Here is a 12,331-nt window from a genome sequence, read left to right as displayed (position 1 = left end):
TCCATCCGAAACATAATTGTTCCGGATGGTAATTTTTTTTTTTAAATCCGAAATCGTTAACAAACTGAATAATTCGTATATTCTGAAATACTGACTACCAATATTATTAATATTGTTATTAAAATATCTGATGATGTTTTCAGTATTTTTTTAATTATTTCCACGCACTATTTTTTTTAATTTTTTTTGCCAATCAGCACGTGAATCACAATAGGCTGTTCAATTTGTTGACCTCTGACAATGGAAACGTCGGTAAAAGTCAGATTTCAAATTATAATGAAAATTAAAGTTGAAATAGAAAAGAAACTAATATAGAAAAGGTAAATATAAGCATTAAACTGTCTTTTTATGGATTATATGGTCTATATAGATGCCAGAGCTTTGCAGACAATCATTTCATAATGCGCTAGCGCGCATTATGAAGATTGTCTGCAAAGCTCTGGCATCTATATAGACCATATAATCCATAAAAAGACAGTTTAATGCTTAAGTATCTCGCACATAGAGGAGTTCGTATTTGCTGATAGGACGTTTAAACAATACAAACTAAACGTTACGTATACAGTAGCTTTTGGACTTGTTCAGCACTACCAAGAACTCACTTGTATTTTTTGGTTGTTTTCATGAAGCTATTAATAGTGCTTCCCGAATCTCGATACGATAAATATTGAACAGCTATTTCGACTCTATTCTTGGTGAACCGATACATGCCATATGACCACATAAATGAAAAAATCCAAAATGTATTGTCTACAGGTGTATTTATCAAAGGCTACACACTCCTATGGCTGGCGATATTAATTAAGGATTGTACTTCATTTTGACTGCAAATACTGTAGTTTGCCTGCAATTGGCAACGGACACTACGGTTAGCGCGTTAGTGTTTTTAATTAGATACACAATCTCCAAGGTCCATCTCAGATTAACCATGGTTGTCAATAACAGCGTGTATTGACACAGATTTAGTAGTGATGTGGTCAAATGTTAGATTACCTCGTGGAGAAGTCAAACATTTCCGCAATATTCAGTTTATTTTTTGACAAAAAAAAAAAAACACACTTGACTGCAGATTTCATCGGAGAAACAGGAGAAACGCTTAAATTGCGTTGATCACGCCTTTGAAAATTGCGACGTCTAGTTGACGTTCCGCTAACGTCACAAATACACGACGTCATAAAATCTGTGTTACCAATTACCACGCTTATTAATCCGCTGAGCCTTTTTCCACTGCGTACATGCTAATTATTCGCAGTAAGAGTTTACTAAGCTGAAGAAGGGGGAGATGTATATTTTAGTACTCCTTCGAGCTCGTGTCTTTTATATTCTCGGTCCCATCATGGGCGCCAAATGGCATAGATCAAACTATCTGAGTAACTCAAACGTGTTTTGTCAAAAGGTTTACTTCTGCCGCATCTGTCCACTCAATAATAACGATGAAATATTGTCTATTCAAAACGATCTGAAGTCCAAATGCCTTTTAACAACTGAGATTTATTTTAAAAAAAGAACTTTTATCTTTATTTTTTCCTTCCAAATCCGGCAATGACTTGAAATGCATCATAAAAATGGCTGAGCTAAGATAAGTCAAGGGCCCCAGAGGATACTTCCCCGACACTGGGCCAGAGTAATTGGTGTTATGTAAAGGTGTCATTATATAACACAGGGATTGACAACAGTACAGTGAGAACCATGTATCGACATACACATCATGTTTTACTACATAGTTAATTGTACCGTGAATTACGAATGAAGGAGGCAGTATATAGATTAATGTGCCAAACTAATAATTGGCATCCTTGACATTAACATCGACGCCGAAGTGTCCGCACCACTGGGACTACTTACTAATGACCGTATTGAAAGACAACACGGCGTCTAAATTGCCTGTCTTAATACAGAATAACGACATACGGAGATTTGTTGAAACATCATTGGAATGAAGAGGTGGTATTTTTAGTGTCGGCGAGGTATCCAAGATGGCCGTCAATCTTTGCTGGCTACTCAAAAATAACCGTTGAAGCGACATTCAATGTCCCCATTTGCAATTCGCTCACCATTAACAGTAAGCATGTGTAAATGAGAGAGACGTGATGGAGGGTAAGTATGGAATGTCTCGTGCTTACAGAGAACTGTCGTGGTGTGTAACTGACATTGCTTCCATTACCGAGTTGGCACTGTCTAGGCATGCACCTGTGTCTGGTAACAGCTATTTGTATCTTATAGCTATGGGTCACATGGAACGTAACATAGTAGACAAAGAACTATGTGTGTTACAATGCTCTCACAGTCAGCTACAGCCTAATGATAAAGAGAATACCGAGGTATTTTGTATGTTTGTACAGAAAAAAAATAACACTGTGGTCGTCTTTCGTCCTATTTATACTGTAAGGTAATTTAATGACGATGTTTACTTCAATACTATCGGGCCACTCTATGGTGTTATTTAACTAGAATGTCAGGTCCCAGGCATCTCTGTTGGCCCATTGTACTGACACCGGCATATCAGGTCCAGGGCAGATTGGCAAGACATTTCCCTTGGTCCATTATACCGACAGTGGAATGTCACTTCCCAGGCACACCGGCATGACATCTCTCTCGACACCGCAATGTCACTTCCAAGGCACACTGGCATGACATCTCTCTCGACACCGGAATGTCACTTCCCAGGCACACCGGCATGACATCTCTCTCGACACCGGAATGTCAGTTCCCAGGCACACCGGCATGACATCTCTCTCGACACCGGAATGTCAGTTCCCAGGCACACCGGCATGACATCTCTCTCGACACCGCAATGTCAGTTCCCAGGCACACTGGCATGACATCTCTCTCGACACCGCAATGTCAGTTCCCAGGCACACCGGCATTACATCTCTCTCGACACCGCAATGTCAGTTCCCAGGCACACCGGCATTACATCTCTCTCGACACCGCAATGTCAGTTCCCAGGCATACCGGCATGACATCTCTCTCGACACCGCAATGTCAGTTCCCAGGCACATCGGCATGACATCTCTCTCGGTCCATTGTACTGACACCGGAATGTCAGTTCCCAGGCACACCGGCATGACATCTTTCTCTGTCCATTGTACCGACACCGGAATGTCAGTTCCCAGGCACACCGGCATGACATCTTTCTCTGTCCATTGTACCGACACCGGAATGTCAGTTTCCAGGCACACCGGCATGACATCTTTCTCTGTCCATTGTACCGACACCGGAATGTCAGTTCCCAGGCACACCGGCATGACATCTTTCTCGGTTCATTACATTGACACTGAAATATTTTGTAATATACCTATTGTACTAACGTGTACTGCTACAGGCTTGTTTCTAGGGAAACGGCGGATGGGTGTCATTTCCTGTTATACATTGTATACGCATTGTCATAACGTTAGATTTGGGGTAACTCAGGCCTTTAGAATGTCGGACACGTAAACTCAGGTGATGCAAGGTTCGTGGTTTGATGTTCTCTACCTGTGTGTCTGTTTTGTTTCTCTGGAAGCTAATAAATAGGCCGGTCTGTGTTGTCGTGGTTGTGTCCTTGACAAAGGCACTAATTGCTCTGGATGGCTTGCGACGGTCTCCCGTATGTCGTTCAATGAGGTAGTCACCAACTACTACAAGGATACCTTGCCTCAAAATAACCTTGGCTGTTCACAGGGCGATAAATCCAGTAAACAATCAAAACGTAGGATGTATTGTTGATTTCTATGTATGATAGTGTTCGATCTTATATACATTCAAACGATAACTATATGTATCCAGTTTCTTTATTTACTTTGTAGAAACAAGAGGTTCATACCAGGTTTTAAATATTTTTTCCTATTTTTGAACTGCCTCTGCCAGCTATCGTTCAAAATGCAGGTGGACCAAATCCCATTATTCTCGAAAAAGGAAAAGATTTTTTTTTTTATTTTTGTTATATTTCCCCATTGGGACCCCTTTGTCCCACCCAAACGGGGTCACATCCTCCACTTATACATTAGATTTTCTTAACACAGTTATTCTCCAAACCAAATTTCACCAAAATACATTCAGTTGTTCAAGACTAGTAGGGATTTAAAGGCTTTAACCTCAATTTCCCCTATTGCGCCCGACCCTCCAGCACCAGGGTAGCCACACCCTCCATTTATACAACGTTTGTTCTCCTTTTCCAAATAATGCTTCTGACCAAATTTCATCAAAGTTCACACAGGCGTTCAAGACTAGTAGGTATTTGAAGGATTTACCCAATTTGCCCTATTTGGCCCCTCCTGGTCAGCCCCAGGGTAGCTGCACCCTCCATTTATACGACATTAGATTTCCTTTACTCAATGATACCCCAGACCAAATTTAATCAAATTCTATTCAGGCGTGCAGGACTAGTAGCGATTTAAATACTTTTCCTCAATTTCCCCTATAGAGCACCGCCCCTCCCGACCCAGGGAAGCCCCACCCCACCCCCATTTATTCAACATTTGATCTACTTTGCCCAATTTGATGCTCCAGACCAGATTGCATCAAAATTCATTTAGGCGTTCACGACAAGTAAGTAAGTAGTAGGGATTTACAGGAAATTTTGACGGACGACGGACGCTGAAAACATGGCACCAACCCCTGGGTGGTGTCCTGTTATCTGGTTACTTACAGGTGCGAGAAACCGTGAGGTATGTCCCGCGGGTCTTTCTGATTCCAGGATAGCTGGAGTAATATAAATACCCGTTCGACACCGTGACTCTGCTAACCTGGCTAGCCCGTACATAATGGATAAGTACTGGTCGATGATACTCGGCCAGACATATAAATCCCAACAACATACGTGCATCTGTGGACCCTAGAAAATCAATATATTCTTACAGCATATTGTACCACTACTTTATTCAAGACATATGATGACGTCACAATTAAAAAATTATGTCAGACCAAAGAAATAATACTCAATAGATTTGGTTTTTGTTTTGATTATTTTTCGAGTTTCGCGAACCCAAACTACTACATCATGTAGTAACGAACAACAACGAACCCGAGGCTCTCTAATCCCCGTTATAAACGGAAGTTTTATTCGCTTCATGCAGGAATCTTTGATTCCAGCTCTAGTCCTTTTTTCATGTTTATTTCATTCTCATTTCCAGGAAAATCTCGTTATAAAATCAAGTAACAGTACTGCATTAATTTTTTTCCTGAGCATTTGAGCCCATTTTCATGTTTGACTTAACAATTCCGGAGAGTTTTTTTTTTCTAATTTAGTGTATGTGTTCCGTCACAGATTAAACACAGGTATACGTTATATGTTAGGTAAAAGGTATAAAACTACCAGACACATTTTATATAGCCGTGTACACTGAATGGTTCGTGGGAAATATTTGTATACGGTTCAACTTTGAAGTACATAATGTTTGAATATATGGTTTAATATTTCAATTTATTGCATTTTTGCCAGTGAAATTTAGAAATCTTTCAAACTAATAAAACTTATATTTTCGCTGCAGTGATGAGCAGTGAAAGTATAAGATTTTGTATTGCAAATATAATATTTTGCAGTGAAAATATAAGTTTTGCAGTGAAAATATAGGTTTTTCGATTTTGACCAATAAGAGCGAACCTTTGTATTCACCTCATTGAAACTTGCTGATTTTCCAATCGAAGCGAAGATAGATTGTTTATTTTGCCGTATTTCTGAAATATTCAGACTAGTTTTTGATAAAATACAAACTTGACGTTAGCTATTCATGCACAGAATCTCCGATAACAGCAGAAAACGTAGACTGGATTATCTACCGCATTTTGTTTTCTCTCTGCTAGGCTTCGCTTCGACAATACGTATTCATGAGCGCAGCCTAGCGGAGAGAAACGGAATTAGGCTGATAATCCAGTCTACAGAAAACTCAGTCCTTTCAAAATGGCTCCGTCAAGTTGACGTGGAGTAACGTCACAAAGTGATGACGTCATTACTGATTCCCGCACTTTTTGACACTATTAATTTTTCTTTGTTTTTAATTTTGTTTAAGCATATGAAATGCAATAAAAAGAAAAATGAATGGTTTCCCGTTTAATTTAATATAACATATATTTCACTCGTATAACAGAATATTTTTGATATTACGTGTATCGATATTCTGTCAGACTCGTGAAATATATGTTATATTAAACGGGAAACCATTCAATATCCTCTTTATACGATGTGTACACGGTTTATATTAATTATCAATTATATAAACATATAAACCTATAACACATTATCTAACAGTATATGAACTTTATAAGCACGATTAGATAATAGGACAGGATAGCAAAAACACCTAGTCAAAACGGCAACGGTTTCAACCCAGCAAAAGACATCTAGGCAAAATGGCTTTGGTTTCAACCCAGCAAAAGACATCTAGTCAAAATGGCTTTGGTTTCAACCCATCAAGAGACATCTCGTCAAAATGGCACTAACTTCAACCCGTCAAAAGACATCTTGTCAAAACGGCACTGGTTTCAACTCGTCAAAAGACATCTGGTCAAAACGGCACTAGTTTCAATCCGTCAAAAGACATCTTGTCAAAACGACACTGGTTTCAACCCGTCAAAAGACATCTAGTCAAAACGGCTTTGGTTTGAACCCATCAAGAGACATCTTGTCAAAACCGCACTGGTTTCAACTCGTCAAAAGACATCTGGTCAAAACGGCACTAGTTTCAATCTGTCAAAAGGTATCTTGTCAAAACGGCACTGGTTTCAACCCGTCAAAGACATTCAATAAGCCAATGACAGGAGAGGTATATGCTATGCGAGATATTCCCCGGCGGACAGTGTCGTGTCTCGCTGTTAGATCATCATTAAGTTTGCTTGCAGTAAACAGAACGAATTGGCTGTTTTCTGACATAATGTAGTCAAAGCCGTGATCTCCTTTGTAATTGGAGTCAAGGATCCAACTTGATTGAGTTTTCTTATTTAATAAATACCATGTTATTTAATTTAATTCAATAACCTAATGGAACCCGAGCTATCCAGTAGGAAATGCCTTAGTCTGATTCACAGAGTTGTTGTATTGCTTCTCGACAACATATAGACGCTTGGAACATAAGGCAATGTATTGGATTTTCTGCCTGGATTTGGTTTAGCAGCACTAATATTTACTGAGCAAATACAAAGTTTTCGGATTGACTATATTCCAAAGTCCGTACTATTTAAATGATATCCAAACAAGCTGAAATGATCATTTTTCGTCTGTAACATTAAAAATCTTAACACTTTGACAGATAGTGTCTATGTGACATGTTAAGATAATCAGTCCAGTCATAACAATGTACATCTTCGCTAGCCAAGGCTTCTGATTACGTTACACTCCACGAACCCTTGGCGGATATAGTCGTCAGTGCTGGCCCTCTAGCGGAGATTCGAAATTACCACCCTTTATTCATGAAATTTTCGACCAATCAAAATGAGCGTTACCAATGTACTTCATCGGTGATGTTTACAGACACACATGAAGGCTTGTGTCAGTTTCGATGAGATGTGTGATCAATGACTTATATACATTGATCAAACACTGAATGTTTCCCCAATGATTGTACGTCTCTGTATTTAGGTAAAATGCCATGACATAGTCGACAATGTAGCTCTGTACTGGGTGCCGCAGATTTTGTTTAATGCGAAACCAAGCCTGAATGTAAAATGCGATTTGATTGGTTGCCCTGGGATTCCAGGGCGCGACGGTTTGAACACGACTATATCCGCCAAGGATTCGTGGAGTGTAACGTAATCAGAAGCCTTGGCTAGCGAAGATGAACAATGTACAACTGGTAGAGTATGTCATTACAGAAGTACCAAGTAACAATAATATATATATATATATAATAATGAATTACACATTGATTTAGCAACTACGTTGTTTATAACGGTCAATGCCTTGGTATCAGTCATGGAAGGCATCTCCATCTGATTAGTATATATAGACTAAAGAGTTATTATCTTGTTCAGTCCTTATCCTATATTTCCCACAAAAACACATATACATGTACATTGTCCTACATCTCCCACAAATATATATTGTCCTAATCGCCCACAAATATACATTGTCCTACATCGCCCACAAATATACATTGTCCCACATCTCCCGCAAATATACATTGTCCTACATCTCCTACAAATATACATTGTCCTACATCTCATACAAATATACATTGTCCTCCATCTACCACAAATATACATGTATTATGATTTTAATTTTTTTTCTATAACACCAATAAATATATACTCCTGGACATCATTTGTCCCACATCTCCCATAAATATATACTACGGGACATCATCTGTCCCACATCTCCCACAAATATATACTCCGGGACTTCATCTGTCCCACATCTCCCACAAATATATACCCCGGGACATCATCTGTGTCACATCTCCCACAAATATATACCCCGGGGCATCATCTGTCCCACATCTCCCACAAATATATACTCCGGGACATCATCTGTCCCACATCTCCCACAAATATATACTCCGGGACATCATCTGTCCCACATCTCCCACAAATATATACCCCGGGACATCATCTGTCCCACATCTCCCACAAATATATACCCCGGGACATCATCTGTATAACATCTCCCACAAATATATACCCCGGGACATCATCTGTGTCACATCTCCCACAAATATATACCCCGGGACATCATCTGTCCCACATCTCCCACAAATATATACCCCGGGACATCATCTGTCCCACATCTCCCACAAATATATACCCCGGGACTTCATATGTCCCACTTCTCCCACAAATATATACCCCGGGACATCATCTGTCCCACATATATATACCCCGGGACATCATCTGTATAACATCTCCCACAAATATATACCCCGGGACATCATCTGTCCCACATCTCCCACAAATATATACTCCGGGACATCATCTGTCCCACATCTCCCACAAATATATACCCCGGGACATCATCTGTCCCACATCTCAAACAAATATATAATCCGGGACATCATCTGTCCCACATCTCCCACAAATATATACCCCGGGACATCATCTGTCCCACATCTCCCACAAATTTATACCCCGGGACATCATCTGTCCCACATCTCCCACAAATATATACCCCGGGACATCATCTGTCCCACATCTCCCACAAATATATACTCCCGGACATAATCTGTCCCACATCTCCCACAAATATATACCCCGGGAAATCATCTGTGTCACATCTCCCACAAATACATACCCCGGGACATCATCTGTCCCACATCTCCCACAAATATATACCCCGGGACATCATCTGTCCCACATCTCCCACAAATATATACCCCGGGACATCATCTGTCCCACATCTCCCACAAATATATACTCCGGGACATCATCTGTCCCACATCTCCCACAAATATATACCCCGGGACTTCATCTGTCCCACATCTCCCATAAATATATACCAAGGGACATCATCTGTCCCACATCTCCCACAAATATATACTCCGGGACATCATCTGTCCCACATCTCCCACAAATATATACCCCGGGACATCATCTGTCCCACATCTCCCACAAATATATACCCCGGGACTTCATATGTCCCACTTCTCCCACAAATATATACCCCGGGACATCATCTGTCCCACATCTCCCACAAATATATACCCCGGGACGTCATCTGTCCCACTTCTCCCACAAATATATACTCCGGGACATCATCTGTCCCACATCTCCAACAAATATATACCACGGGACATCATCTGTCCCACATCTCCCACAAATATATACCACGGGACATAATCTGTCCCACATCTCCCACAAATATATACCCCGGGACATCATATGTCCCATATCTCCCACAAATATATACCCCGGGACATCATATGTCCCATATCTCCCACAAATATAAACCCCGGGACATCATCTGTCCCACATCTCCCACAAATATATACCCCGGGACATCATCTGTCCCACATCTCCCACAAATATATACCACGGGACATCATCTGTCCCACATCTCCCACAAATATATACCCCGGGACATCATATGTCCCATATCTCCCACAAATATATACCCCGTGACATCATATGTCCCATATCTCCCACAAATATATACCCCGGGACATCATCTGTCCCACATCTCCCACAAATATATACCCCGGGACATCATCTGTCCCACATCTCCCACAAATATATACCACGGGACATCATCTGTGTCACATCTCCCACAAATATATACCCCGGACATCATCTGTCCCACATCTCCCACAAATATATACCACGGGACATCATCTGTCCCACATCTCCCACAAATATATACCCCGGGACATCATCTGTCCCACATCTCCCACAAATATATACTCCGGGACATCATCTGTCCCACATCTCCCACAAATATATACTCCGGGACATCATCTGTCCCAAATCTCCCACAAATATATATCCCGGGACATAATCTGTCCCACATCTCCCACAGATATATACCCCGGGACATCATCTGTCCCACATCTCCCACAAATATATGAATCGGGACATCATCTGTCCCACATCTCCCACAAATATATACCCCGGGACATCATCTGTCCCACATCTCCCACAAATATATACCCCGGGACATCATCTGTCCCACTTCTCCCATCAATATATACCCCGGGACATCATCTGTCCCACATCTCCCACAAATATATACCCCGGGAGATCACTTGTCTCACGCCTCCAGAAATATACATCCCGGAACATCCTACCTATCGAAAGTTTTTAAATGCAAATACAACGACACGGTTTTATTTGGTCGACGGTAAATTGTATAGATAATACTGGCAGATGTAAGAAATCTTTGATTATTGATATATGACTCAGAATGCACACCAAACTGCAAAATGCACCAATCATTAAATCCAACTTTCCCTTCATACTAGTTGATTGATCATTATTTTCTATCGATAAAGTACAAGTTTCTTGTCTCGGTATCAAATCCAATCATCCACTTTCATGTTATCATTTACCATATTGTCTAACTATCTAATTGATATATTACAGACGAGACAGGTGACTTACCACAACCTCGGAAGTATTATATTACAGACGAGACAGGTGACTTACCACAACCTCGGAATATTATATTACAGACGAGACAGGTGACTTACCTAAACCTGGGAGTATTATATTACAGACGAGACAGGTGACTTACCTAAACCTGGGAATATTATATTACAGACGAGACAGGTGACTTACCTAAACCTTGGATTATTATATTACAGACGAGACAGGTGACTTACCACAACCTGGGAGTATTATATTACAGACGAGACAGGTGACTTACCTAAACCTGGGAATATTATATTACAGACAAGACAGGTGACTTACTACAACCTGGGAGTATTATATTACAGACGAGACAGGTGACTTACCTAAACCTGGGAATATTATATTACAGACGAGACAGGTGACTTACCTAAACCTAGGAGTATTATATTAGAGACGAGACAGGTGACTTACTACAACCTGGGAGCATTATATTACAGACGAGACAGGTGACTTACCTAAACCTGGGGATATTATATTACAGACGAGACAGGTGACTACAGACGAGACAGGTGACTTACCTAAACCTGGGAGTATTATATTACAGACGAGACAGATGACTTACCTAAACCTGGGAGTATTATATTACAGACGAGACAGGTGACTTACCTAAACCTAGGAGTATTATATTACAGACGAGACAGGTGACTTACCTAAACCTAGGAGTATTATATTACAGACGAGACAGATGACTTACCTAAACCTGGGAGTATTATATTACAGACGAGACAGGTGACTTACCTAAACCTAGGAGTATTATATTACAGACGAGACAGATGACTTACCTAAACCTGGGAGTATTATATTACAGACGAGACAGGTGACTTACCTAAACCTGGGAGTATTATATTACAGACGAGACAGGTGACTTACCTAAACCTAGGAGTATTATATTACAGACGGGACAGGTGACTTACCTAAACCTGGGAGTATTATATTACAGACTAGACAGGTGACTTACCTAAACCCGGGAGTATTATATTACAGACGAGACAGGTGACTTACCTACCTGGGAGTATTATATTACAGACGAGACAGGTGACTTACCTAAACCTGGGAATATTATATTACAGACGGGATAGGTGACTACAGACGAGACAGGTGACTTACATAAACCTGGGATTATTATATTACAGACGAGACAGGTGACTTACATAAACCTGGGAGTATTATATTACAGACGAGACAGGTGACTAAACTAAACCTGGGAGTATTATATTACAGACGAGACAGGTGACTTGCCTTAACCTGGGAGTATTATATTATAGACGTGACAGGTGACTTACCTAAACCTGTGAATATT

The 12,331-nt window shown here is 40.5% G+C and overlaps 1 protein-coding gene across 1 annotated transcript in view; it reads right to left on the bottom strand.

The window, feature by feature from the left end:
- Positions 1–12,331, bottom strand: part of LOC117324245 — a 37,889-nt gene that overhangs the window by 24,607 nt on the left and 951 nt on the right. The window lies entirely within an intron of this gene.

The sequence above is a fragment of the Pecten maximus genome, chromosome 3 (genome assembly GCF_902652985.1).
Source record: "Pecten maximus chromosome 3, xPecMax1.1, whole genome shotgun sequence".
Lineage (NCBI taxonomy): Eukaryota > Metazoa > Mollusca > Bivalvia > Pectinida > Pectinidae > Pecten > Pecten maximus.
The sequence above is the reverse complement of the archived record's forward strand: the minus strand, read 5'-3'. Positions and strand labels throughout refer to the sequence as shown.